The sequence below is a fragment of the Mustela erminea genome, chromosome 1, assembly GCF_009829155.1.
Source record: "Mustela erminea isolate mMusErm1 chromosome 1, mMusErm1.Pri, whole genome shotgun sequence".
NCBI classification, from domain to species: Eukaryota; Metazoa; Chordata; class Mammalia; order Carnivora; family Mustelidae; genus Mustela; species Mustela erminea.
In genome coordinates, this window is record NC_045614.1 from 50237725 (window position 1) to 50265615 (window position 27891).

Sequence of the window (27891 nt, forward strand, 5' to 3'; positions counted from 1 at the left end):
AGCTCTCTTTCCTAACTCTTGCTGCTGATATGCCTCTTGTGGGTAGAAAACCCCCTTCCACATTGACTAGGTAGGACCCATTTCTTCCTAAGTGCTGGCTATTAATGAATAAAAATAATCACATGGTGTGATCCAGAGTCACTGTGATCTGTAACTATATAACAAGAGACACAATTAACACCAGACTTGGGAACTGTTATTGTAATGAGTGTTTGATATGAAAGGATCATTATTTTAAAAAAAGGTATAAGAAGAAAAGACTTAATATGCCAGTTGGTGTCTGTAGACAAGCTAAATGGCTTAATTATCACCATTAGGAACCAAGTATTGAAACTATGGTACAAATTGCTGAGGACTGAACTTTGTGTGGAGAGAGGTGTCATCAGAGAAAGGAAGGTGGAGAAGGGGGTGTTCACAGACATCCTGTCAGGTCCTTTTCCTATTTCATTTCATTGAACCACATAGGAACTCCCTTCGAGGCCGATGAAAGCAAGGAGTCACAAGTATTCAGAGGCATTGAGGCATTGAGTCATGGGCATCATCCCAAGTGAGAGTTCTCATGGCTCCTGCAGCTGTCCTCAGGGGTGGGCAGCGGGAGAAGGGGCACTTCGAGAACTTTCACACATTTCCTCCATTCTCTGCTGCCCTCTTTAACGTGGTCTTCTCCCCCTCACCCTCCACTGCCTACGTTATAATCTCTGCCACCTTCTTGTAATTCCTCAGGCCATCTTACATCTTCAACTTTCTACCTCATCCCTTTTGCTACTTTAAGTACTACCTACTCCTCTTGAATCCATTCAAGCCACTTCTTAACCAGGACAGTTTCTACAGAGGTCTAGCCCACTGTGGAACTCTATTGGTTCAATCAGTCAGATCTATGGCAGCCAGCATTTAATCTCTCATGGATGGCCACCTCATGTTGGCTCTACCTCTTCCATTCAGATACATAAGTCTATTGGTATCAAAGGCTGCTTGAGGGGAGAAGGGAATGAATCAGATAGGAGGAGGCTCAGTCCTGAGAGAGAGAAAACTCAACATGCATGTGTCATGGCTTACTTCACAAGACAGATGTTTGATTCTCTCTCATGTAAACACAGTCTGGGGCTCATAGGATGGCACCATGATTGCTGGAGACCCAAGGTCCTTTTTTATTTTGTTGCTCTGCCATCTCCAATATATGGCTTACATTGTTTTGTTTTTTTTTTGTTTTTTTGTTTTTTTGTTTTTTTTTTTTATGGTAACTCTATTTTTTTTTTTTTATTTCTAGCATAACAGTATTCATTATTTTTGCACCACACCCCGTGCTCCATGCAATCCATGCCCTCTATAATACCCACCACCTGGTACCCCAACCTCCCACCCCCCGTCCCTTCAAAACCCTCAGATTGTTTTTCAGAGTCCATAGTCTCTCATGGTTCACCTCCCCTTCCAATTTCCCCCAACTCCCTTCTCCACTCTAAGTCCCCATGTCCTCCATGCTATTTGTTATGCTCCACAAATAAGTGAAACCATATGATAGTTGACTCTCTCTGCTTGACTTATTTCACTCAGCATAATCTCTTCCAGTCCCGTCCATGTTGCTACAAAAGTTGGGTATTCATCCTTTCTGATGGAGGCATAATACTCTATCCCCAGGGGTACAGGTCTGTGAATCACCAGGTTTACACACTTCACAGCACTCACCAAAGCACATACCCTCCCCAATGTCCATAATCCCACCCCCTTCTCCCAAACCCCCTCCCCCCAGCAACCCTCAGTTTGTTTTGTGAGATTAAAAGTCACTTATGGTTTGTCTCCCTCCCAATCCCATCTTGTTTCATTGATTCTTCTCCTACCCACTTAAGCCCCCATGTTGCATCACCACTTCCTCATATCAGGGAGATCATATGATAGTTGTCTTTCTCTGCTTGACTTATTTCGCTAAGCATGATACGCTCTAGTTCCATCCATGTTGTCGCAAATGGCAAGATTTCATTTCTTTTGATGGCTGCATAGTATTCCATTGTGTATATATACCACATCTTCTTGATCCATTCATCTGTTGATGGACATCTAGGTTCTTTCCATAGTTTGGCTATTGTGGACATTGCTGCTATAAACATTCGGGTGCGTGTGCCCCTTTGGATCACTACGTTTGTATCCTTAGGGTAAATACCCAATAGTGCAATTGCTGGGTCATAGGGCAGTTCTATTTTCAACATTTTGAGGAACCTCCATGCTGTTTTCCAGAGTGGCTGTACCAGCTTGCATTCCCACCAACAGTGTAGGAGGGTTCCCCTTTCTCCGCATCCTCGCCAGCATCTGTCATTTCCTGACTTGTTGATTTTAGCCATTCTGACTGGTGTGAGGTGATATCTCATTGTGGTTTTTATTTGTATTTCCCTGATGCCGAGTGATATGGAGCACTTTTTCATGTGTCTGTTGGCCATCTGGATGTCTTCTTTGCAGAAATGTCTGTTCATGTCCTCTGCCCATTTCTTGATTGGATTATTTGTTCTTTGGGTGTTGAGTTTGCTAAGTTCTTTATAGATTCTGGACGCTAGTCCTTTATCTGATATGTCGTTTGCAAATATCTTCTCCCATTCTGTCAGTTGTCTTTTGATTTGGTAACTGTTTCCTTTGCTGTGCAAAGCTTTTGATCTTGATGAAATCCCAATAGTTCATTTTTGCCCTTGCTTCCCTTGCCTTTTGCGTTGTTCCTAGGAAGATGTTGCTGCGGTTGAGGTCAAAGAGGTTGCTGCCCGTGTTCTCCTCAAGGATTTTGATGGATTCCTTTCGCACATTGAGGTCCTTCATCCATTTTGAGTCTATTTTTGTGTGTGGTGTAAGGAAATGGTCCAATTTCATTTTTCTGCATGTGGCTGTCCAATTTTCCCAGCACCATTTATTGAAGAGGCTGTCTTTTTTCCATTGGACATTCTTTCCTGCTTTGTCGAAGATTAGTTGACCATAGAGTTGAGGGTCTATTTCTGGGCTCTCTATTCTGTTCCATTGATCTATGTGTCTGTTTTTGTGCCAGTACCATGCTGTCTTGATGACGACAGCTTTGTAATAGAGCTTGAAGTCCGGAATTGTGATGCCACCAACGTTGGCTTTCTTTTTCAATATCCCTTTGGCTATTCGAGGTCTTTTCTGGTTCCATATAAATTTTAGCATTATTTGTTCCATTTCTTTGAAAAAGATGGATGGTACTTTGATAGGAATTGCATTAAATGTGTAGATTGCTTTAGGTAGCATAGACATTTTCACAATATTTATTCTTCCAATCCAGGAGCATGGAACATTTTTCCATTTCTTTGTGTCTTCCTCAATTTCTTTCATGAGTACTTTATAGTTTTCTGAGTATAGATTCTGTGTCTTTTTGGTTAGGTTTATTCCTAGGTATCTTATGGTTTTGGGTGCAATTGTAAATGGGATTGACTCCTTAATTTCTCTTTCTTCTGTCTTGCTGTTGGTGTAGAGAAATGCAACTGATTTCTGTGCATTGATTTTATATCCTGACACTTTACTGAATTCCTGTATAAGTTCTAGCAGTTTTGGAGTGGAGTCTTTTGGGTTTTCCACATATAGTATCATATCATCTGCGAAGAGTGATAATTTGACTTCTTCTTTGCCGATTTGGATGCCTTTAATTTCCTTTTGTTGTCTGATTGCTGAGGCTAGGACCTCTAGTACTATGTTGAATAGCAGTGGTGATAATGGACATCCCTGCCGTGTTCCTGACCTTAGTGGAAAAGCTTTCAGTTTTTCTCCATTGAGAATGATATTTGCGGTGGGTTTTTCATAGATGGCTTTGATGATATTGAGTTATGTGCCCTCTATCCCTACACTTTGAAGAGTTTTGATCAGGAAGGGATGCTGTACTTTGTCAAATGCTTTTTCAGCATCTATTGAGAGTATCATATGGTTCTTGTTCTTTCTTTTATTGATGTGTTGTATCACATTGACTGATTTGCGGATGTTGAACCAACCTTGCAGCCCTGGAATAAATCCCACTTGGTCGTGGTGAATAATCTTTTTAATGTACTGTTGAATCCTATTGGCTAGTATTTTGTTGAGTATTTTCGCATCTGTGTTCATCAAGGATATCGGTCTATAACTCTCTTTTTTGGTGGGATCCTTGTCTGGTTTTAGGATCAAGGTGATGCTGGCCTCATAAAATGAGTTTGGAAGTTTTCCTTCCATTTCTATTTTTTGGAACAGTTTCAGGAGAATAGGAATTAGTTCTTCTTTAAATGTTTGGTAGAATTCCCCCGGGAAGCCGTCTGGCCCTGGGCTTTTGTTTGTTTGGAGATTTTTAATGACTGTTTCAATCTCCTTACTGGTTATGGGTCTGTTCAGGCTTTCTATTTCTTCCTGGTTCAGTTGTGGTAGTTTATATGTTTCTAGGAATGCATCCATTTCTTCCAGATTGTCAAATTTATTGGCGTAGAGTTGCTCATAGTATGTTCTTATAATAGTTTGTATTTCTTTGGTGTTAGTTGTGATCTCTCCTCTTTCATTCATGATTTTATTTATTTGGGTCCTTTCTCTTTTCTTTTTGATAAGTCGGGCCAGGGGTTTATCAATTTTATTAATTCTTTCAAAGAACCAGCTCCTAGTTTCGTTGATTTGTTCTATTGTTTTTTTGGTTTCTATTTCATTGATTTCCGCTCTGATCTTTATGATTTCTCTTCTCCTGCTGGGCTTAGGGTTTCTTTCTTGTTCTTTCTCCAGCTCCTTTAGGTGTAGGGTTAGGTTGTGTACCTGAGACCTTTCTTGTTTCTTGAGAAAGGCTTGTACCGCTATATATTTTCCTCTCAGGACTGCCTTTGTTGTGTCCCACAGATTTTGAACCGTTGTATTTTCATTATCATTTGTTTCCATAATTTTTTTTCAATTCTTCTTTAATTTCCCGGTTGACCCATTCATTCTTTAGAAGGATGCTGTTTAGTCTCCATGTATTTGGGTTCTTTCCAAACTTCCTTTTGTGGTTGAGTTCTAGCTTTAGAGCATTGTGGTCTGAAAATATGCAGGGAATGATCCCAATCTTTTGATACCGGTTGAGTCCTGATTTAGGACCGAGGATGTGATCTATTCTGGAGAATGTTCCATGTGCACTAGAGAAGAATGTGTATTCTGTTGCTTTGGGATGAAATATTCTGAATATATCTGTGATGTCCATCTGGTCCAGTGTGTCGTTTAAGGTCTTTATTTCCTTGCTGATCTTTTGCTTGGATGATCTGTCCATTTCAGTGAGGGGAGTGTTAAAGTCCCCTACTATTATTGTATTATTGTTGATGTGTTTCTTTGATTTTGTTATTAATTGGTTTATATAGTTGGCTGCTCCCACGTTCGGGGCATAGATATTTAAAATTGTTAGATCTTCTTGTTGGACAGACCCTTTGAGTATGATATAGTGACCTTCCTCATCTCTTATTATAGTTTTTGGCTTAAAATCTAATTGATCTGATATAAGGATTGCCACTCCTGCTTTCTTCTGATGTCCATCAGCATGGTAAATTCTTTTCCACCCCCTCACTTTAAATCTGGAGGTGTCTTCGGGCTTAAAATGAGTTTCTTGGAGGCAACATATAGATGGGTTTTGTTTTTTTATCCATTCTGATACCCTGTGTCTTTTGACAGGGGCATTTAGCCCATTAACATTCAGGGTAACTATTGAGAGATATGAATTTAGTGCCATTGTATTGCCTGTAAGGTGACTGTTACTGTATATGGTCTTTGTTCCTTTCTGATCTACCACTTGTAGGCTCTCTCTTTGCTTAGAGGACCCCTTTTAATATTTCCTGTAGAGCTGGTTTGGTATTTGCAAATTCTTTCAGTTTTTGTTTGTCCTGGAAGCTTTTAATCTCTCCTTCTATTTTCAATGACAGCCTAGCTGGATATAGTATTCTTGGCTGCATGTTTTTCTCGTTTAGTGCTCTGAAAATATCATGCCAGCTCTTTCTGGCCTGCCAGGTCTCTGTGGATAAGTCAGCTGCCAATCTAATATTTTTACCATTGTATGTTACAGACTTCTTTTCCCGGGCTGCTTTCAGGATTTTCTTTGTCACTGAGACTTGTAAACTTTACTATTAGGTGACGGGGTGTGGGCCTATTCTTATTGATTTTGAGGGGCGTTCTCTGAACCTCCTGAATTTTGATGCTCGTTCCCTTTGCCATATTGGGGAAATTCTCCCCAATAATTCTCTCCAGTATACCTTCTGCTCCCCTCTCTCTTTCTTCTTCTTCTGGAATCCCAATTATTCTAATGTTGTTTCGTCTTATGGTGTCACTTATCTCTCGAATTCTCCCCTCGTGGTCCAGTAGCTGTTTGTCCCTCTTTTGCTCAGCTTCTTTATTCTCTGCCATTTGGTCTTCTATATCACTAATTCTTTCTTCTGCCTCATTGATCCTAGCAGTGAGAGCCTCCATTTTTGATTGCACTTCATTAATAGCTTTTTGATTTCAACTTGGTTAGATTTTAGTTCTTTTATTTCTCCAGAAAGGGCTTTTATATCTCTCGAGAGGGTTTCTCTAATATCTTCCATGCCTTTTTCGAGCCCGGCTAGAACCTTGAGAATTGTCATTCTGAACTCTAGATCTGACATATTACCAATGTCTGTATTGATTAGGTCCCTAGCCTTCGGTACTGCCTCTTGTTCTTTTTTTTGTGTTGAATTTTTCCGTCTTGTCATTTTGTCCAGATAAGAGTATATGAAGGGGCAAGTAAAATACTAAAAGGGTGGCTACAACCCCAGGAAAAAATGCTTTAACCAAATTAGAAGAGATCCAAAATCGTGAGGGGGGAGAAAGGGGATAAAAAGAGGTTCAAAAAGGAAGAAAGAAAAAAAAAAAAGAAATAAGAAAAAAGAAAAGAAAAGAATTAAAAAAAAAAAGGAAAACACCTAAGAAAAATGTAAAAAAGAAAAAATATATATATTAGATAAACTAGTAAAAAATCGTTAAAAAAGAAAAAGGTAACAGTTAAAAAAAAAAAAATTTTACCCGAAGGCGAGAGAAAAAAAAAAAAACAAAAAATGAAAAAGAAAAAAACTAAATTAACTGCAAGACTAAAAAAAAATCACAGGGAAAAAGCCATGAGTTCCGTGCTTGGCTTTCTCCTCCTCTGGAATTCTGCTGCTCTCCTTGGTATTGAAACCGCACTCCTTGGTAGGTGAACTTGGTCTCGGCTGGATTTCTTGTTGATCTTCTGGGGGAGGGGCCTGTTGTAGTGATTCTCAAGTGTCTTTGCCCCAGGCGGAATTACACCGCCCTTACCCAGGGCCGGGGTGAGTAATCCGCTCGGGTTTGCTTTCAGGAGCTTTTGTTCCCTGAGCGCTTTCCGTAGAGTTCCGGAAGACGGGAATACAAATGGCGGCCTCCTTGTCTCCGGCCCGGAGGAGCCGAGAGCCCAGGGCCGCACTCCTCAGTGCGCCCTCAGAGAACAGCGCCCAGTTTCTCCCGTCTGCCTGACCTCCGGCCGCGCTCCGAGCTCTCCGAGCCTGCGACCAGTTCAAGGTAACACCGAGCTGTGAGCTTACTGCCGGCTCTGTCTCTGTAGCCGGCTTTCCCGTTCCAATACCCGCAAGGTCTGCGACACTCAGACACCCCTGATCCTTCTGTGACCCTGCGGGACCTGAGGCCACGCTGAACCCGCGTGGGCTTCGCCCCGGTTTAGCCTCTGGAGCGATGTCCCTCAGCGGAACAGACTTTTAAAAGTCCTGATTTTGTGCACCGTTGTTCCGCCGCATGCCGGGAGCCGGCCCCTCCCCCCGGGGTCTATCTTCCCGTCGCTTTGGATTCACTTCTCCGCCGGTCCTACCTTTCAGAAAGTGGTTGTTTTTCTGTTTCCAGAATTGCTGTTCTTCTTCTCTTCGATCTGCCGATGGATTTTCAGGTGTTTGCAATCTTTAGATAAGCTATCTAGCTGATCTCCGGCTAGCTGAAATAGTCTCAGCCTGCTACTTCTCTGCCATCTTGACTCCTCCCCAGAAATCTTTTGTTTTGTTTTTAAGATTTATTCATTTGTTTGTTCAAGAGAGAGAGTGAGCAGTGGGGTTGGCCAGGAGGAGAGGAAAAGAGTCTTAAGCAGACTGCACACAGAGTATGGAGCTCAATGCGAGACTCGATCTCGCAACCCTGAGATCAGGACCTGAGCTGAAACCAAGGGTTGAACACTTAATCGACTAAGCCACCCCAGGTGCTCCTATGGCTTTTCCAAGATTCCGATTTACTTTATCAATTTACCCAAATAATAAATAATATTTGTAGTATAGCTTCCATGTCTTTGCTCCCTGACCAGCCCACTCCTTAGTCCCCAAAGCAGAAACCAAAACAAAAGCTTAAAGAATGTAGTTTACTTGGGAATGTGAAGGTAAAGAGCCAGGAGTGAGGGGCCAATGTAAGAAGGTGGGAGGGGGAAAAACAATAAAAATTTGTGTTACACTCATAAGCTACTAGTTTTAATCCCTTGGGATATTCCAAGAAACTGTTAAAAGATAATTCTTCAAGTAGGGTAAAGCACGATTCCCATACAGATATAAAAATAAACACGCTAAATATTTAGCTCATAATCCATGAGAGAACTAGACAGATATTTTACTCACTTTAAAAGAATCCAAAGAACAGATGTACTCACAGATGAGGAATTTTAAAATGAATGTGCAAATGGAGGCAAACGTGTTTTTGCCACAGTGGGAAAGAAAGTCTTATCAACAGGACAGAATTTACTTGTCCATAGACAAGAATTATTTTGCGTTGCTGTCAGTCACTTGTAATTTAGAGTGTTGTAAGATACTTCACATAAAATCAGATAACCTGGAGGGGTATCCTCTAGGATTTAGACAGCGCAGGGTCTAGAAAAGTACACATTTTCCCCTATAGAGCTCTAAGGAAATGCTCAGAGCTGTCCCGCCTCAATCAGACAGTGATAAACCCACGAATCCAGGTTGCACACATGTGAGTACCAGTCACTTTCCCACAGGCATCTCACACCACTGTGGCTGTGAGGCCTGGGAAATAGGCAGGTATCCCCCTCACCATCTCCTGCCCCCAACAAACACAAAGCTTTCATTTGTTTGTTTCCAGAATGGCCCCCTTTGAGAAACGTGAACAATAAGGAGAAGAGAAGACAGCTCCCACGTTTTCAGCATTCAGTAGAACTTCCTAACCCCAAGACCCATCTACAATCATGTGTGAAATACAGTGATGCAAGACTCAAGCTCAAGTCAGAAAAGCTGAATCTTTGCCCCATTCCTGAAAAACCTGAAAAGGAGGAGAACATGCCTAGAAATTCTACTTTTCTTCAGTTTTGGCCTGGTTTTTCTTCTGAAGAGTTACTGGGGTTTAGATTTGTTTTCCCTTGAACCTTTTACAAAATTCCTCTTTCCAAAGAGACATACTAACATATTTATGACAACCAAGGAAATAATACAAACCTCCATAAGAAAAACCTATAGCCATTGAACTATGTTCTCTTTTTCTTTTCTTTCATTCTTTACCTCCCATCATTCTTTACCTCAACTTTACCTGGAGGTAAAGAATGAAAGAAAAGAAAAAGAGAATAGTCAATACTAATACTAGTCAATACTAATACTAGTCAATACTAATAGGCTGATCAATATCTTTCCTAGTCCTGTGTGTAACAAAACCATGAACACACACGCGCGTGCGCGCACACACACGGATCTTCTGTCATGTGATCCTCTGATGCATCTTACTATACTATGCATCTTTGCTTGTACTTTCTTTCTTAGGCAAATACTGCATTGTGGATACTCTTCCAAGTGATAGGAGACACGTTCCTAATATTTAGCATCTACATAATGGCCTGTGATATGATTATATGAAAATCTAAGAGCTAATCCCATCCATATACCTCTATTCTGAGGGTGTTTTTCCCTCCAGGGTTCTCATTTTCCCTTCCTGTCTCTTGGCATGCAGGCAGAGCCAAATCAACTTCCTGTGAATAAGGGCACTTCTGAAGGTTTCAGGTCAAGAGCACTGCCACGAGTCACACAAGTTCTGGATTTTCAACACCTATTGTTAAAGCAAATACCAAATTTGAATAGAGTGGTGAAGAGGATAAAGAAGGCTCCTGCTCTCAATAACTTCTAATTATGACTAAGTTATACAATAAGGGGAAAGGCTCATAATACAAGGGAATTCAGTGTGTATCCAAAAACAAAAGCAGAATTAGTGATACAGGCTTGGGTCATTCCATACAGAATCCACCCACCCTATGGCATAGCTTCCATAATTGAGTTTGAGTTCCCTTTTTAAGTCTTTCACAGACCGGAGAAAGGATGGTTTAAAAATGATAAATGATGGAAGAGCACCTGGGTGGCTGGTTTCAGCTCAGGTCATGATCTCAAGGTCCTGAGATTGAGCCCTGTGGTAGAGTCTATGCTCAGCATGGAGTCCACTTAAGATTCTCTCCCTCTGCCCTTCCCCTAGCTCATGCTCTCTCTTTCTCTCTCCCTCTCAAATAAAAACATATTAAAATATATAAATAAATAAAAATGGCAGATAATGGACAAAAAAAGAATTGTTCAATTTCTATTTTGCTTCTGCCTTTTCTGTCAGGCAAGAATGATTGGAAGATAATGAATAGAGAAAGTAGATATGGAAGATACTGATATATCAGTTTCTTGCACTATCTATCACAAACCAATAGCTATAGATACAAGAGACATGAAACTCAAACTGGGTCCAGAGTCTTTAAAACAGTTTTCATGGGTGCACGTGGGTGTCTCAGTTGGTTAAATATCCAGCTTCTGGTTTCAGCTCAGGTCATAATCTCATGATAAGAAAGAGCCCTGCCTATGACTCCACAGTCAGCACGGAGTCTGCTTGTCCCTCTCCCTCCCCTTTTGCCCCTCTCCATTTCTCTCTCCCTCTCAATCTCTCTCTAAAATAAATAAAGTCTTAAAAAGTAAATAAATAAAATACTTTCTATGTATAGATTTCTAATAAACAGCATTTGAGGACACCAGAAGAACTCACCAATGAAATACATGCATGGCTATGAGGATCTATGAGGAATGCTGGAGAGGACAGCTTATTCATTCAGTCGGTCAGTCAACACATGTGTTACACATCTACTACTTGCCAGACACCTATGATAAAAAGGTGGACAAAAAAACAAGAACCATGTCTCTACATTGTAATAAAGACTTAAAGCAATGAACAAGGAAATAAAATAGGTCGGATTACAAATTACATGAAGAATATAATGTCTGATGTGCCATTAAGCTACACATAAAGTGTATCACTCAGATCTGGCAGCCAACCCTCAGGTGAAGGCTGACACACTAGAATATAACTAAGGAGACAGATATCAATGATAAAGAATCTGGGAGCCTTGACATTCAAGAAAGCAAAGGAAGAAATGAGGTTGTGTAGAATAGAAAATTCATAGGTAATGTGCCTTTCGTCTTTAAATCCATCAATAACTATTTTATTATATATATATATATATATATATGTATATATATATACACACAACAAGGTTCTATTAGAACAATCTAAAAATGGACCTCTTTGCTTTGGAAGATAGCAGGCACTCTATCATTGGAGGAAATGAAACTGAAGTAATAGGACGGCCCCTGGAATGTTGTGGAGGGGATGTGTATGTAACCAATAAAAATAAAACCACACCTACCCTTTACTTCCTTCCCCTTCTAAATGGAGTCTAGGAGAAAGAATCTTAGTCCAAGAACATACAGTCAAGGCCCTGGAGAGGTGGCGTCACCCTGAGCATGAACGGGAAAAGCTTGAGATGAGTATATTTCTCCACACAAGAAAGGGGAAAGAATTTGTTTTGATTCTGACTGGGAAAAGATCTAGAAGAGAAGACAAAAGGAAATAAAATAAAAGACAGAGATAAAAGTTGTTGGTGATATGGAGAAAAAGGAAGTCTTATTTCAGGCATACCTCAGATATATTAGGTTTGGTTCTGACCACCACAATAAAGCAAATATCACACTAACATAAGTCAAATGAATTTCTGGTTTCCCAGTATGTATAGAAGTTGTGTTTTACTATACTATTAACTGTGCAATAGCATTATGTGTGAAAAAATATGTATCTTAATCAAAAATTATTGATTAAAAATGCCAAGTATCATTTGGACTTTCTATGAGTCATAATCATTGATCACAGATCACCATAACAAATAAAATAATAATGAAAGAGTTTGAAATGTTGTGAGAATTACCAAAATTTGACACAGAGACATGTAGTGATCAAATGCTATTGGAAAAATGGCACCTATAGACTTGCTTGATGCCAGGTTGACACAAAACTTCAATGTGTAAGAAAATACAATGCAAAAAGCACAATAAAGTGAAACACAATAAGATGAGGTATGCTTGTATACTGTTAGCAGAAATGTAAACTGCTTCAGCCACTTTGACAAACTATACAGAAATTCCTCAAAAAATTCAAAATAGATCTACCATATGATTCCAGCAATCCCACTTCTCGGTATATACCCAAAAGAAGTGAAAGCGGGACATCAAAGAGATATTTACATTCTATGTTAATTGCAACATTATTCACAAAAGCCAAGACGGGAGTGGATAAAGAAGATGTCACACACACAAACACAACTGGAATTCAGCCATGAGAATAAAGGAAATCCTTCTTTTTGTGCAAAGATGGATGGACCTTGAGGACACTAGCTAAGACAGAGATAAGTCAGAGAGAAAAACAAATAATGCGTGATATCACTTCTGTGTAAAATGTAAAAAGACAAACTTGTAAAAAGAGAGAGTAAAATATTGGTTGCCACGGGTTTGGAGGAATATGAGACATGTTAGTTAAGGGTAGAAACTTGCAGCCAGTAGTAAGTCAGTCCTAAAGATACAATGCACAGTGTAGTATATATATACAACAGTACTGTATTCTAACAACCAAACTTGTAAAGAAACTATATCTCAAGTAGTCCCACCACAAAAAAAGAAATAGTAATTATGTTATGTGATTGAGGTGCTGTCACTACAGTGTCAATCACCTTATAGTATATAAAAGTCCCATGCACTGCACAATTTAAACTCACACAATGTTATATGCCAATCATATCTCAAAGTAAAAAGGAGAAAAGAGGGAAAAGGAGAAAGAAGAACATCTGGAATCTGCATTGATGAAATGGTCCATGGACTGTCTGAAGTAGAGCTAAATCTAACATCCAATCTTAATTTGTTAGTAGAGCTGATTTCAGAAAATCCTCTCTGTGTACACGCCTGCACACACATTGCTTATGTATGTATTTGTGTGTGAAGCTGTGTGTTAATTAGGAAACAGGATTGTTTCCTTTGAAATTGAGACCCATATTTCTATTAGGGAATAGAAATTGTTATTCCTGGAAAAACAGGAACAACAAAGTTTTGTTCATTCATTTATTCATTCATTGAACAAATACAAATGAGGCACGTATAATGTTTCATGGAACTCAGGTCTGCAGGTTTTTAGAGCTCATATGTATTGATTTAAGATGATACAGATTCTAAGATGCACCATTATTTTATGTAATAGTGGAAGAAAAAATGCTTCCATTTAGCCTAAACTTTAACCGTAAGTTTGGTCTCACTTTCAGACATGTTAAAATGTTTTAAAAAATGTGCATATTAGAATCCATGAAATATAATAGCCCTATTTCTTCCAGTCTCTGCTTGGAATAATATATGTTAGATATAGCTGTTACATTTAAGAAGAAGCTGATGAAAAGGAAGTTTTCTGGAGAACACTGATATTTGGATAGAATCAAAAACAGAAAAGTAGAAGTAGAAGAATGCGCATACACACACAAATAACCAAAGCAAGAATGTAGATCTGGAGATCCTCCTAAGTATTCTCAGAAATCTTCTCAAGGACCTGGTCCTTTCTTTAACCAGTAGAGTAGGGATTTCCACCAAGAGCCAAGATAACTTTAGGAAATATAGGGAAAAGATATTCCAAAAGAGTACCATATAGAATCGTTCTCTGCAGAATGTTTAAAAAGATAATATTTGTGTATCAAAGAAGCTTGGAAAAGACTGAATTACAACAAAGCTGAGATAGGATTATTTATTGCAGGAGTTTTCAGAACACTTTATATGCAAATGTATATTGTAACCAATACACAAAGAAGCAGTATTCCCAGTTTTCAAAAAACTTTCCGTGATCATACACTAAATATTAACATATTTGGAATCTTTATTCTGGAAAACACCAAATTATTACCCATTGACATAAAGTATAAGTAGCTTTGTTCAAGTGGTATTTTACCCAGATATTCAATGCATATATTAAAGTGGAGCTGCTCTAATTTAAGGCATATAGAAGGGCTATAGGGAAAGAGAGGCAGTGGCTTAGAAGTTTAGGCCATATCACTGCCCCAGGGGAGCCCTTGAGTCCTCCCCAGGGATGGTTAAATTCTACACATCAAAGTTTGGAATAATGCAACTTCTAAGGTTCCTTACAATCATGTGCTGAAGTTGCCTCCGACTGATTCTTGAGAGCCAACTCTGCTTCTATCTTCCCAACTCCATGGTCAGTGATGCCAAGTGTAGCAAGAAATCAGCCATCCTGGGAGTATTTACACCACAGAAAAAGGCAAACACCATAAATCAGAGTTTGTTTCTCCAGACAGTCAGTTTTCCAGTACACTGCTGTTTGAGATTATGAATCCAACCTACCATGAATTCTGAGGTAAGAGAAAGGGCAGAGGTTGGGGACATGGCCATGGCTGGGACTATTTTTATAGAGGGATTCTTTCCCATTCTTCTTCTTCCAGAATGCCTTTATTATTCTGAATTCAGCCTATTTAGACATAAAGTTTTCCTTACAAGCTTTTGCTGCCAGGTTTTCTTCTTGCTTTCACCTTCTATTTTATCTGTTCTAAGACCTGAGGCTGAGAACTCATAAGGCATTTTAGAGTTACAGAAAAAACTTCCAAATTACACATACATAAATATTTCCTTAATCAAAAAATTTTAAAAGTATAAATCAGATTATGTATAAAGGAATTATATGAGATAGAAATTATCATTTTCAAAACAGCTAGGAACCATGACTTGGGTTTTAGCACAACTATACTCTATCTTGTATGGTCTGGTGTGCTATTTTGATTGTCTTCAGTCTGCTCAGGCTATTATAAAAAATACCACAGACTGTGGCTTAAACAACAGAAAACTGTTTCTCTCAGTGCTAGAGGCTGGAAGCCCAAGATCAAGTTTCCAGCAGAGTTTGGTTTTGATGAGAGCTTGCTTTCTGGCTTGCAAGTTGCTACTCCTCATACAAAGAAAGGGGGAAATCTCTCTTCCTCTTCTTAGAAAGCCACAGGTCCTATTGGATTAGGGCACCACCCTGAAGACTCATTGAACCTTAATTACCTCTTAAAGATTCTACCCCCAAAATCAGTCCCACTGAGAATTAGGACTTCGACATATGAATTTGGGGGGGTGGGGGGACACCACCATAGCAAACTGCAAGGTCCTTGAGGAGAGAGCACAGGTTAGCTATCTTTGAATTTCAACAAATCCCTACAGCATGGAATATGCTATAAGTGGTTAGATACACAGTGATTGAGAAAGGACTTTCTTCCCCCAAGTTTCTTCTCTTCATGCCCACATCTCTTTTGTAGGATCAGATAGACTTTGAGGGTAAAAGGAATGAAGACTTAGAGTCCTAGAGAAGGGAAGTGATCTGATCTAGAAAAGTGATTTTACCTACTTCCTGGCCCAGAGTAGGAACTGAATAGTATCACTAACTGGTGAACCGAATGTCCCAGGTCATCCAGTGGGTAGAGATAGTAGTTATTAGAGATAATAATTATGTCTTATTTATTTCTGTTCCCATAGGGTTTAACACAGTACCAGATTTGAGTTCTTAATATATTCTAATCCATTAATTGTTTGTAACAATAAGGAAGTCACTTTTACCTTCTTCAGTATAGTTAGGTCATCTTTACATTGGGAATAATAATGCCTTAAGGGTAGGAGACTGTATTAACTGATCTTTTGGTCCAATTTAGCACTAAGGAGAAGATGATGCAGTGTAGGGAGGAAGTTAAAGGAAAAGGCATGTTCCTTTCCTTTTCCTGCATATCACAAAACTGTCCTGTACTAGGTCTTTATTCCCTGCCCCTGTTCACTGCACTCTCAGAAGGTATTTATGTGGTTATAAACTGACCAAAGAATGGTACAACTTAAGGTTAAGATGCTTTTATGTGACACAGGAAATAAAAGACAGAAATCAAAGTATACGTCTTCTTTGGATGATAAGGTTCTCAGCTATGATCTTGCCCACAGTCTCTATGGCTCTGCATCACCCCATCGAGATGAAAAAATTAAGTGCCCTTGAATCACTGCAGTCTTTTGTTATGGCTCAGCTGGATGGTGGAGAATTACAATTGTGCTTACTGCTTACACAGTATTGTGACATTCAGCAGACCAACCTGACCTAATCTGTAATCTCCATAACCACTCACCTGCAATTACATTAGAATTTTTTTTTTTTTCTCTCTCTCTCTGTCTCTATCTTTTCACCCAAGAACAAGACCTTTGGATCTCATTTGTCTTAAAATGTACTGATTGCTTCCTGGGGTCCTTCGAGAAAGAATAAAACCCAACACAGCCCAGCAAGGGTTGTTTAGAAGAGGGTGCCATTTCCTCTCACTCCAGGTTGGGAGTCCTGGACAACTGGGAATCAAGAAAGCCTGTCAACTTTATTTAATTAAAATGAAAAGAAAGAAAACCCACTTTAACATTTCTAATCAACAGGAGTCTAATGAGTCATGTTGGTTCCTGGAGTTGAGACACAGTAGGGCATATTTGGAGCTAATTTGCTTCATTAATATTCAAAGGACGTAGATCACCCAACATTTTCTAGGCAGCACAAGCCAAAAACATCAGAGGTAAAGTTTTATTTTGGATGTGATGTTAAACAGATGTTCCACAATGAACCAACTATAGCATCTAATATAAAATACCTGTTAGAATAATTTTCTTATTTCCTGCCTCTAACCCACTTTCAAGATTAATCTATAACTTTTACCTCTAAGATTTCTCTCCCTCTCAGATTTTTTGGCTTGACACTGATGCTACTAAGACAATAGTGACTGGCTTTCTCATAGTGGAAGTCATTTGGCCTTTGGAGTCCATCAGCCTGGGTTCAAATTCAGGTATATTCAACTTCCAGGTGATTTCTTTTTTTTTTTTTTTAAGATTCATTTATTTGAGAAACAGAGAGAACATATGAGTGAGGGAAGGGTTAGAGGGAGAGAGAATTTCCAGCAGAGTGCCAGCTAAGCTCAAGAGCCCAATGGCCGAGGCTAAATCTCAGGACCTTGAGATCATGATCTGAGCCAAAATCAAGAGTGGAACACTCAACCAACTGAGCCACCCAGACACCCCATTCCAGGTGATATTTTCAAAAACAATTTAGTTAACTTGTCTTTTGTTCAGTATTTTACAAATATTTATAAAACACCCTTGAGCTAGGCACTAGAGCATGGGAGAACTGAGGCATTATGAACCTCAGTTTCCTTGTCTGTAAACTGAAGGCCATATGCTCTGCCTCACAGGATGTGGTGCTAATGAAATGAGACAGGATAGAGGAGACAAGAAGAATAGACACCCAATGAATGGTCGTTTTATCTCCCCCAGTCCAGGAGTATCCGTGTAGCTAACTACATTCAGGCGTTTCATTGTAAAGTTGTGATTTTGGATATGGAATTGCAAGGCTAACAGATAGGGTTTAAAAAGCCAATCTATGGAGTATAGATAAGTAAAATTCTCTATGAGGGGGTAACCTAGACCTTGCTGTCATTTGATCTAACACACAAATTATAAGTCAAGTACGATGAATCCATGTTAATTCTATAAACAACCAGTCCTTAGCACAGGATCTTAGATATAGCATGCACTCAGTAAATGGTTTCATAAATAAGAATGACTCAATTAGAGAGTGAATTATATCTCTTCCCAATAATAATAATACTCTATACAATTTACAAAGACTTCCACATTCATTCATCTAATTCCTGCATGTTTATGTATATGTATGTCTATATACACACAGCCCTACTATGTTTAAACATAGTTCTAGACACTAAAAATATTTAGTAAATAAGACAATATCCCTGCCCTCAAAGAATCTATTTCTAGTGAGAAAAACGGGCAGTAACCAAAAAGCACTAGAACATTCACTAGAACTAGTGAATGATAAGGAAAGAAAATGAATTATTTCAGGTATCTCATACATTCTTGTCCCAGAGTCTTTTTGAAGGAAAATAAAATAATATAAGCAAAACTAAAGAAAACTAAAATAATATGATAGCAGAGTGAGGTCTGTGTTATTTTTTGACAAGATAGTCAGGAAAGAGGGCCTCTGAGAAACTGGAAATGAAATCCACAGGCTAGGCTAAAAGCTAAGAACATTAAAAGTAAGAACATTCCAGGAAGAAGGAACAGCAGGGCTGGGACCCCAAAGTGGAAACAAGATTTGCATATTTGAAGAAGAGCAAGGTGATTAGTGTGGTAAGAGGGGAGGGAAAGCAGAAGAGAGGGCAGAGGTGGTGGGAGATGAGGACCAACCCTAGTAAGTCATAGTAAGGATTTTAGATTTGATTCTTTATATGATGAGGTGATAGTTTGCAGGTGTAGCCCCAAATACTCCACCCCACCTTGTTGACACATGTTATTCTTAGAAGGGTGAAGTCAGTTCCCATGCCCTTGTATCTGGCCTGGCCTCATGAGAGCTCTGGCCAGGAGAATAGGTAAAATGAGATTCCGGGACTTCAAGTCCAGGCCACAGAAGGACTAACAGCTTTGCTTCCTTCCTTTTTGAGCACTGGGAAAATTTTCTCTCAGAACCCAGCTGCCATGTCACATGGAGAGGCCCCATGAAGAACTCAGTTGGTATGCTCAATAGCCCAATAGAGCCTCCAGCTGACAGCAATGTCAACTTCCAGGCATATGAAGGAGCTATCTTGAATGTTCCACACCAACAGAGCCCTCAGAGGACCCCTGTCAACACAGAAGGTAGTAGAGGAAAGGCCCAGTCAACCCACAGAATCAGGAAAGATACAAACATGGTATTGTCTTAATTTATGAAGTTGTGAGGATAATTTGTTATATAATAATAGATAACCAAAATAGATGAGAAGCCATTAGATATGAGCTTCATTACAATATTTAATTAATTTTCACACTATGCCTAAAAGGAAGGTTTCATTATAACAGGTGTACCTTGGAGATATCATATATTTGGTTCTAGACCACTGCAATAAAACAAGTCAAAGAAATTTTTGGTTCCCCAGTGCATATAAAAGTATGTTTACACTGCACTGTAGGCTAGTAAGTGTGCAATAGCATTATGTCTAAAAATGTACATATCTTACTTTAAAAATACCTTATTGCTAAAAATTGCTAGCCATCACCTAAGCTTTCAGTGAATCATAATCACTGATCACAGATCACCACAACAAATATAATAAATGAAAAAGTTGAAAAACTGCAAGCACTACCAAAATGTGACACAGAGATAGATATAAAATGAGCAAATGCTGTTGGAAAAATGAGCCAATAGACTTCCTCAGTGCAGGATTGCCATAAACCTTCAGTTTGTAAAAAACACAGTATCTTTGAATCACAATAAATCAATAAAACAAAGTAAACCTATAACCCCTATTTTATAGATAAAGACACAGAAGTTAAATATTACTTGTCAGAAGTCACAGAGTAGCTGAAAGACAGAGTCTGGCCTCAAATATAGGCCTTCTGCAAAGTTCCTTCCCTTGAGTATAGTTGAACATCTATCCAACAAGACAGAGCCACCTAAATTCCATGGATGTAATGGATAATTCCAGATGCTCCATTAATCATATTACTATATACCTGAAACGTGCCTATTAAGGTATTTAAAATTTAAATTTAAAGCCAAAATTCTTCTACCATCTGTATCAGACTGTTTAATATCCAGACTAAAATCACTCTGGGGATGTGACTATGTGAGATAACTGAAAACAATGACTACCAAATGCTTAGTAGCTGAGGAAGAAAATGAACAAATTCATGAATTAGCCTCTGCTCATTCTGAAATTCCAAAGAGTATTAGTCATCTACATAAGGGACCTCCATCTTGAACAGAAACAACTTCTTTGAAAATGTAAGTGATGTTATTCCTAAGGGGGGAATCAAAACTTGTGAAAATTAAAAGGTGTGAAGAGTAACTATAGTTAGAAAGTTAGGTGAAGAAATCAACATGTAATTTGTTTGCTGAGAGGGTAACTGAAAAGAAATGCATGAGTGTGTTTTCCTTCTTTCTAGTATACCAGCAAACATAGAGAAGTAGAAATGTAATTTCCACCACATGCTCTGTGCTAATAGACTTTAAAACAGTGCTCCTTTTTCTCAATACATTATCTAGATGCAGGAGATGCTAATATTACATGGAAAGTTGCCTAGTGCATAGTAGCCCTCAAAAAATGCTCATCTGTTGAAAATGTCCCTCTCCCAAGACTGTTTCTTCATCTGTAGAATGAGGATGTGGCCCAGGAAGGTAAGCATTTGGCTTTACTGCCTTTACTTGGAGTGGGCACTTTCCACCATGACACTTTCCCTTGACCTCAGACTCTACTTTAGATCCCATTTTGAAACAGTACCTTGGATCTTCTACCAGTTACTTACAGTTGGCCCTTGAGCAGGAACCATTTATCCTTTGCTAGGCAAGTATATCCTGCTCTTTAACCTCTGAAATTTATGATTCCATGATCCCAAAACCATGGAAATCTTTAACCCAATTCTTCTTAAAATTTTGTCACTTTAACAAAAGAAAAATGATTTAACAGCAACTGTACCTAACTACCCACATGGACTGAGCTGGGTGATTAATTACTCAAGTGATAATTATCCCTTCATTCTTCACTGCAGTGTTTATAGCATCTTCATATATTCAGCATGTAGAAAGCACTTTAGCTCTTTTGAATGACAAGGTAAGCAGAAGTGCCTCTCTATTAAAATTGTCTCTATAATTTGTGAGTCATAACAAGTCATGTTTTTATCTACACTTGAGTCATCAAACTAGAAAGTCAAGATGTAAGAAATGGTGTCACTAGATATAAAGGGGCTGGTGGCAGAGGGCAGGGGAGAATACTAGTAAATAAAAGCATAGCCTTTGAACAGCACCAATTGTGTGCAAAACATTGTGTTAGGCCTTTAGGGAGCTCTGACCAGAGTATGACAGTGCCTGCTCTTCAGGAACCCAGTGTCTAGATGGATAAATACCAGTATCAGTACTCGTGCTAAATGTCAGGTATGTTGCAGTATATGCTACAGAGATTTGGAGGAGAGAAAGGTTAATGTGGGCTGGGACTTGGACAAAGTAATTAAAGACAGCTCCCGGAGGTCCCATTGATGTAACTTGTAGCATCTAGCTAAGTGCCTGGTATATAGCTGATGCTAAAGAAATATCCAGAGAACTCAACAAACATAAGATTCTCTTAGTCAAAAGAAGAGGACATCAGAGTTGGGTGCATAGCAAAAGCAAGGCAGGGATGGTTCCTCCTGGGGAACTCTGGGCCACAAAATGCAGGACTGGAGCAGGAGGGCCAAAAGATAAGAAGAAAATAATTCTCTCTCCAAACTCTCTCCTTTTAGAAATCTTATCTATACCTCAAAAATGCCTTCTGTACCACAGACTCTCATTTGTTACTTAAATTCCACTCCAACAAACTTTTGCACTCTTCTCCAAGATAGCCACAGGACACCTCCCTTGGAATATCCCACTGGGTCCTCAAAGTTGAGGACTCTAATGCTCTTCTCTTAAACTCCCTCTCGATTTTCCTTTCTTTGATATTGAGAGCAGCTTCACACCAGACTAGAAACTGTACTGGTATCTTTAACGTACTCCTCCGCAGACATATTCCTGCTGATTCTCTGTCGGTTCCTTTTGTGGTTACCCACATCTTATTCTCACTGACAGTCTCCAGTGGCACCCAAGGTTCCTATTTCCCTGTGTCTCCTTTGATCGATTGTATTTGACTTCATAATCTCCAGCCTGACCCAATGCAATCCCTTCCACCATATTAACCTTCCAACAGAACAACTTTCATCATAACATCTTTTGTACCCTGAGTAAACACCTATTATATGTCCAGCTCTTAGTTTTCTGATCACCATTTCCCCATACACATACACACAGAATAAGAAATAATTTCTCCTTCTTCTTCCTTTGGATCATATTTATCTGACCTCCCCTTTAAAATTTGTGAGCTATGTGGAACCATAGTCATGTCTGTCACTATATGACTTGAAGCACCCCAACACACAGCCTTCACACAGCTGGTGCTCAATCAGCGTTTGTGGGAAAAAAGAAGGAAAGAAAGAAAGAGATGCAGGATGCCAGGATGATACAGCTAGAGAATCCTTAATGCCAGGCTAAGGTTTCTGGCCTTCATTCTACAGGAATTTGAGAGGTCTTGAAGGCCTTAGGCTTATTAAGAGCTACCTGCAAACCTGTGAATTAGGAAGATTGTTCTGGCTCAATAGATAGAATAATCTCAAGGGAGGAATCCTCTGACTAGAAAGACCCTTGATTTTCTGAAGAATTGTGATACTTTAGGTGAATAAAATTGGTAAAGGGAAAATAATAAGTAGAAACATCAAAATGAAAATTAAGAAAAAAATAAGTCTATCACATAAAGAGTGTCCCAGTAATTCTAAAGGATCACATGAAATATTTTTCAGTTGTCTGTGGTAATCAGGCAGAGTGGATAGTGTTAATATAAAACCATCTAAAATCTTTTCTGGGATAAAGAATAGTAAAAATAAATAAACTGTATAACCATGTGATAAAAGAAATAAATATGTTATGTCAGGATCTCTCTCTCCCATACACACATCATCATCATCATCTAAGGCTAGAAAAAGTAAATTTAAAAAATGGTTTAGCTTGGGGCACCTAGGTGGCTCAGTGGGTTAAGCCTCTGCCTTCAGCTCAGGTCATGATCCCAGAGTGCTGGGATCGAGCCCCGCATCAGGCTCTCTGCTCAGCGGGGAGCCTGCTTCCTCCTCTCTCTCTGCCTGCCTCTCTGCCTACTTGTGATCTCTTTGTCCAATGAATAGATAAAATCTTTAAAAAAATGGTTTATCTTTGTGTACGGTGTAAGAGAATGGTCAAGTTTCATTCTTCTACATATAGCTGCCCAGTTTTCCAAGCACCATTTATTGAAGAGACTGTCTTTTTTTCCACTGTATATTTTTTCCTGTTTTGTCGAAGATTAATTGACCATAGAGTTGAGGGTCCATATCTGGGCTCTCTACTCTGTTCCACTGGTCTATGTGTCTGTTTTTATGCCAGTACCATGCTGTCTTGGTGATCACAGCTTTGTAATAAAGCTTGAAATCAGGTAACGTGATGCCCCCAGCTTTATTTTTGTTTTTCAACATTTCCTTAGCGATTCGGGGTCTCTTCTGATTCCATACAAATTTTAGGATTATTTTTTCCAGCTCTTTGAAGAATATCGGTGGAATTTTGATCAGAATGGCATTAAAAGTATATATTGCTCTGGGCAGTATAGACATTTTAACAATGTTTATTCTTCCTATCCAAGAGCATGGAATGGTCTTACATCTATTTGTGTCTTCTTCAATTTCTTTCATGAGTGTTCTGTAGATCCTTTACCTCTTTGGTTAGGTTTATTCCCAGGTATCTTATGGTTCTTGGTGCTATAGTAAATGGAATCGATTCTCTAATTTCCCTTTCTGTATTTTCATTGTTAGTGTATAAGAAAGCCACTGATTTCTGCACATTGACTTTGTATCCTGCCACATTGCTGAATTGCTGTATGAGTTCTAGTAGTTTGGGGGTGGAGCCTTTTGGGTTTTCCATATAAAGAATCATGTCATCTGTGAAGAGAGAGAGTTTGACTTCTTCATTACCAATTTGGATATCTTTTATTTCTCTTTGTTGTCTGATTGCTGTTGCTAGGACTTCTAATACTATGTTGAACAAGAGTGGTGAAAGTGGGCATCCTTGTCGTGTTCCTGATCTCAACAGGAAGGACTCAAGCTTTTTCCCATTGAGGATGATATTTGCTGTGGGTCTTTCATAGATAGATTTGATGAGGTTCAGGAATGTTCCCTCTATCCCTATACTTTGAAGCGTTTTGATCAGGAACGGATGCTGGATTTTGTCAAATGCTTTTTCTGCATCAATTGAGAGGACCATGTGGTTCTTCTCTCTTCTCATATTAATCTGCTGTATCACATTGATTGATTTGCGAATGTTGAACCATCCTTGTAGCCCAGGGATGAATCCCACCTGATCATGGTGGATAATCTTTTTAATGTGCTGTTGGATCCTGTTGGCTAGGATCTTGTTCAGAATCTTAGCATCCATATTCATCAGTGATATTGGTCTAAAATTCTCCTTTTTGGTAGGGTCTTTGCCTGGTTTGGGGATCAGGGTAATGCTGGCTTCAAAGAAAGAGTCTGGAAGTTTTCCTTCTGCTTCAATTTTTTGAAACAGCTTCAGTAGAATAGGTGTTATTTCTTCTTTGAAGGTTTGGTAGAATTCCCCAGGGAATCCATCAGGTCCTGGGCTCTTGTTTTTTGGGAGGTTTTTGATCACTGCTTCAATCTCAAAGATAAACTCAAAATGGATAAAAGACCTCAACGTGAGACAGGAATCCATCAGAATCCTAGAGGAGAACATAGGCAGTAATCTCTTCGATATCAGTCACAGCAACTTTTTTCAAGATATGTCTCCAAAAGCAAAGGAAACAAAAGCGAAAATAAACTTTTGGGACTTCATCAAAATCAAAAGCTTCTGCACAGCAAAGGAAATAGTCAAAAAAACAAAGAGGCAACCCACGGAATGGGAGAAGATATTTGCAAATGACAGTACAGACAAAAGGTTGATATCCAGGATCTATAATGAAATCCTCAAACTCAACACACACGAAACAGGCAAACATATCAAAAAATGGGCAGAAGATATGAACAGACACTTCTCCAATCAAGACATACAAATAGCTATCAGACACATGAAAAAATGTTCATCATCATTAGCCCTCAGGGAGATTCAAATTAAAACCACATTGAGATATCACCTTATACCAGTTAGAATGGCCAAAATTAACAAAACAGGAAACAACATGTGTTGGAGAGGATGTGGAGAAAGGAGAACCCTCTTACACTGTTGGTGGGAATGCAAGTTGGTGCAGCCTCTTTGGAGAACAGTGTGGAGATTCCTCAAGAAATTAAAACTAGAGCTTCCCTATGACCCTGCAATTGCACTCCTGGGTATTTACTCCAAGGATACAGATGTCGTGAAAAGAAGGGCCATCTGTACCCCAATGTTTATAGCAGCAATGGCCACAGTCACCAAACTATGGAAAGAACCAAGATGCTCTTCAACGGATGAATGGATAAGGAAGATGTGGTCCATATACACTATGGAGTATTATGCCTCCATCAGAAAGGATGAATACCCAACTTTTGTAGCAACATGGACGGGACTGGAAGAGATTATGCTGAGTGAAATAAGTCAAGCAGAGAGAGTCAATTATCATATGGTTTCACTTATTTGTGGAGCATAACAAATATCATGGAGGAAAGGGGGTGTTAGAGAGGAGAAGGGAGTTGGGGTAAATTGGAAGGGGAGGTGAATCACGAGAGACTATGGACTCTGAAAAACAATCTGAGGGGTTTGAAGTGGCGGGGGTTGGGAGGTTGGGGTACCAGGTGGTGGGTATTACAGAGGGCACAGATTGCATGGAGCACTGAGTGTGGTGAAAAAATAATGAATACTGTTTTTCTGAAAATAAATAAATTTAAAAAAATTTTTTTAAAAAATGGTTTAGCTTAATTTATTTGCCCTCACCATCAAGTGATAGAGGTTTATGTGGTTATAGAAAGGGTTACAGAACATTCAAAAAAGAAAAAAGGTAAACTAAGATCTGCAGATGTGCTATAGAATGTATCACCAGACTCCAGGTGAATTAGAAAAATGTTACATTCCCACAGTCACATGACATGCACTCTGGGCCAAAAACTTCTCTCACTGATTCATCACTTAGGCCACAAAACTTGGCCCTATTCTCTAGGGAACCAGATGGTTATAAGAGCAAATGAAGATTCCCTCCAATGTCCTGAATTGAGTGATGAAAGAAAAGATATGCTGACCATCTGGGTTTGAAAATGGATTCTCTTTTAACTCAGAACAGGTTTATCAAGCTCAGGAATGCACATTTCCCATCAACTGATTTCTAAACCACCAGTCTGTGGTGGTGGTATTGGTGGTGGTGGTGTTGCTGCTGTTGTCATTGTTATTCAGAGACGTGCTACAACCATTTAGTTATATATATCTATATATCACTATGGTTAAGGGGATCCAGTAGTGAACCAGAGAAACTTGATCCCACTGCTTATGAAACTACAGTCTAGCCAAGAGAACAGATATCCGGCAATAAGTACCATAAGTTGCAGTGACTGTGGTGACAGGGGAGGTACCCCAGGACCTCTTGAGATAATCAGTGGTGGGGTCAGTGGGGGAGGGCAGAGAGTAACCAAAACTAGCCAAGGACATCGGAAAATATCTCCTTCTGGAAATGATGTTTATTTAAGTTGAGACCAGAGGGTAAAAGGGAGGTAGCAAATAAAGTGGTGAAAAAACATCCAGCCAAGGAAATGACGTGTGCCAAGGTCAGGTATTCTGAGAAAATGGAAGAAGCTCCGTGGGGCTGGAATATGGAAAAGAGGCACGGAATGATGGGAATTGAGAGCTGAGAATATTAAGGGGGCATGTGACCTTCTGAGTGCATGAAGAAATCCTTGAGATGCTTAATGCTGAAATTGACAGTGTCGTATTTATCCCTGATAAAAGTTATCTGGCAGGAAAATGAGCTAGAGAGAGAAGAGAAGCCAAAATATGAGGATGTCACATCTTCTTCTGCCATCTTGAAATAATCCCTTCAATGGTGTGTACATGGTGTCCCTGGTTTGACTTGAAACGAAACTTTCGGCCTCAAAATATCTAAACATCTCATTGGCTTTACAGATGATGTCTGAACTAGGAACTACTAGTTATTTTGGGTGATACTGTGAAAAAGCCAGTAGAACCTGGAGAATTCCTCTATTCAGTTACTCACTTATCCAGATATATACAAGTAAATAAGACCAAGACACAACCGAACTAACAATTCCAATATAATTAGAGGACAGCTAAAACAGAGAAAGGGGCTTTGAGTCATTGGACAAGTCACACAGGGAAAACTAATCCTTTTGGAGGATGTCAGAAAAACTTTCAAAAAGAGCAATGCTTGAGGATGCCTGGGTGGCTCAGTGGGTTAAAGCCTCTGCGTTCAGCTCGGGTCATGATCTCAGGGTCCTGAAATCGAGCCCCACATCGGGCTCTCTGCTCAGCAGGGAGCCTGCTTCTTCCTCTCTCTCTCTCTGCCTGCCTCTCTGCCTACTTGTCAAATTTCTCTCTGTCTCTCTCTCTGTGTCTCTCTGTTTCTCTGTCTCTGTTAAATAAATAAATAAAATCTTAAAAAAAAAAGAGCAATGCCTCAGTAGTATATTTAATAAAAATCATGTCAGTATTATGAATAACAGAATTATGAATAATAAGAACAATTATTGATGAAGTGCTGACTGCTAGGTCACAAGTAATTTTTCTTACATTATCTTATTATTAGCCATGAGCGCCCTACAAGGTAGGTATTTGTAAGTTGCTTTGCAGATGGAAGAACAAGAGACACATAATATTAAGTAACAAGGTAAATAGTTCAGCTTTTGTATTCAAACCCAGAGTCTGATCTCTTTCCCCTGCACTATGCTCCTAGGATTTAGCCAGGCAAACAGAGATAGAAAAGTATTCCAGGTAGATGGAACAGTGTGAGTGAAGGCATGGAGCGAAAGA

The 27891-nt window shown here is 39.3% G+C and overlaps 1 long non-coding RNA gene across 1 annotated transcript in view; it reads right to left on the reverse strand.

Annotated features, from left to right (window-relative positions):
* Window positions 1–27891, reverse strand: part of LOC116580016 — a 137603-nt gene that overhangs the window by 35344 nt on the left and 74368 nt on the right. The window contains exon 2 of the long non-coding RNA XR_004281493.1: window positions 10987–11099. This is a non-coding gene — a long non-coding RNA (uncharacterized LOC116580016). The remainder of the gene's footprint in view (window positions 1–10986; window positions 11100–27891) is intronic.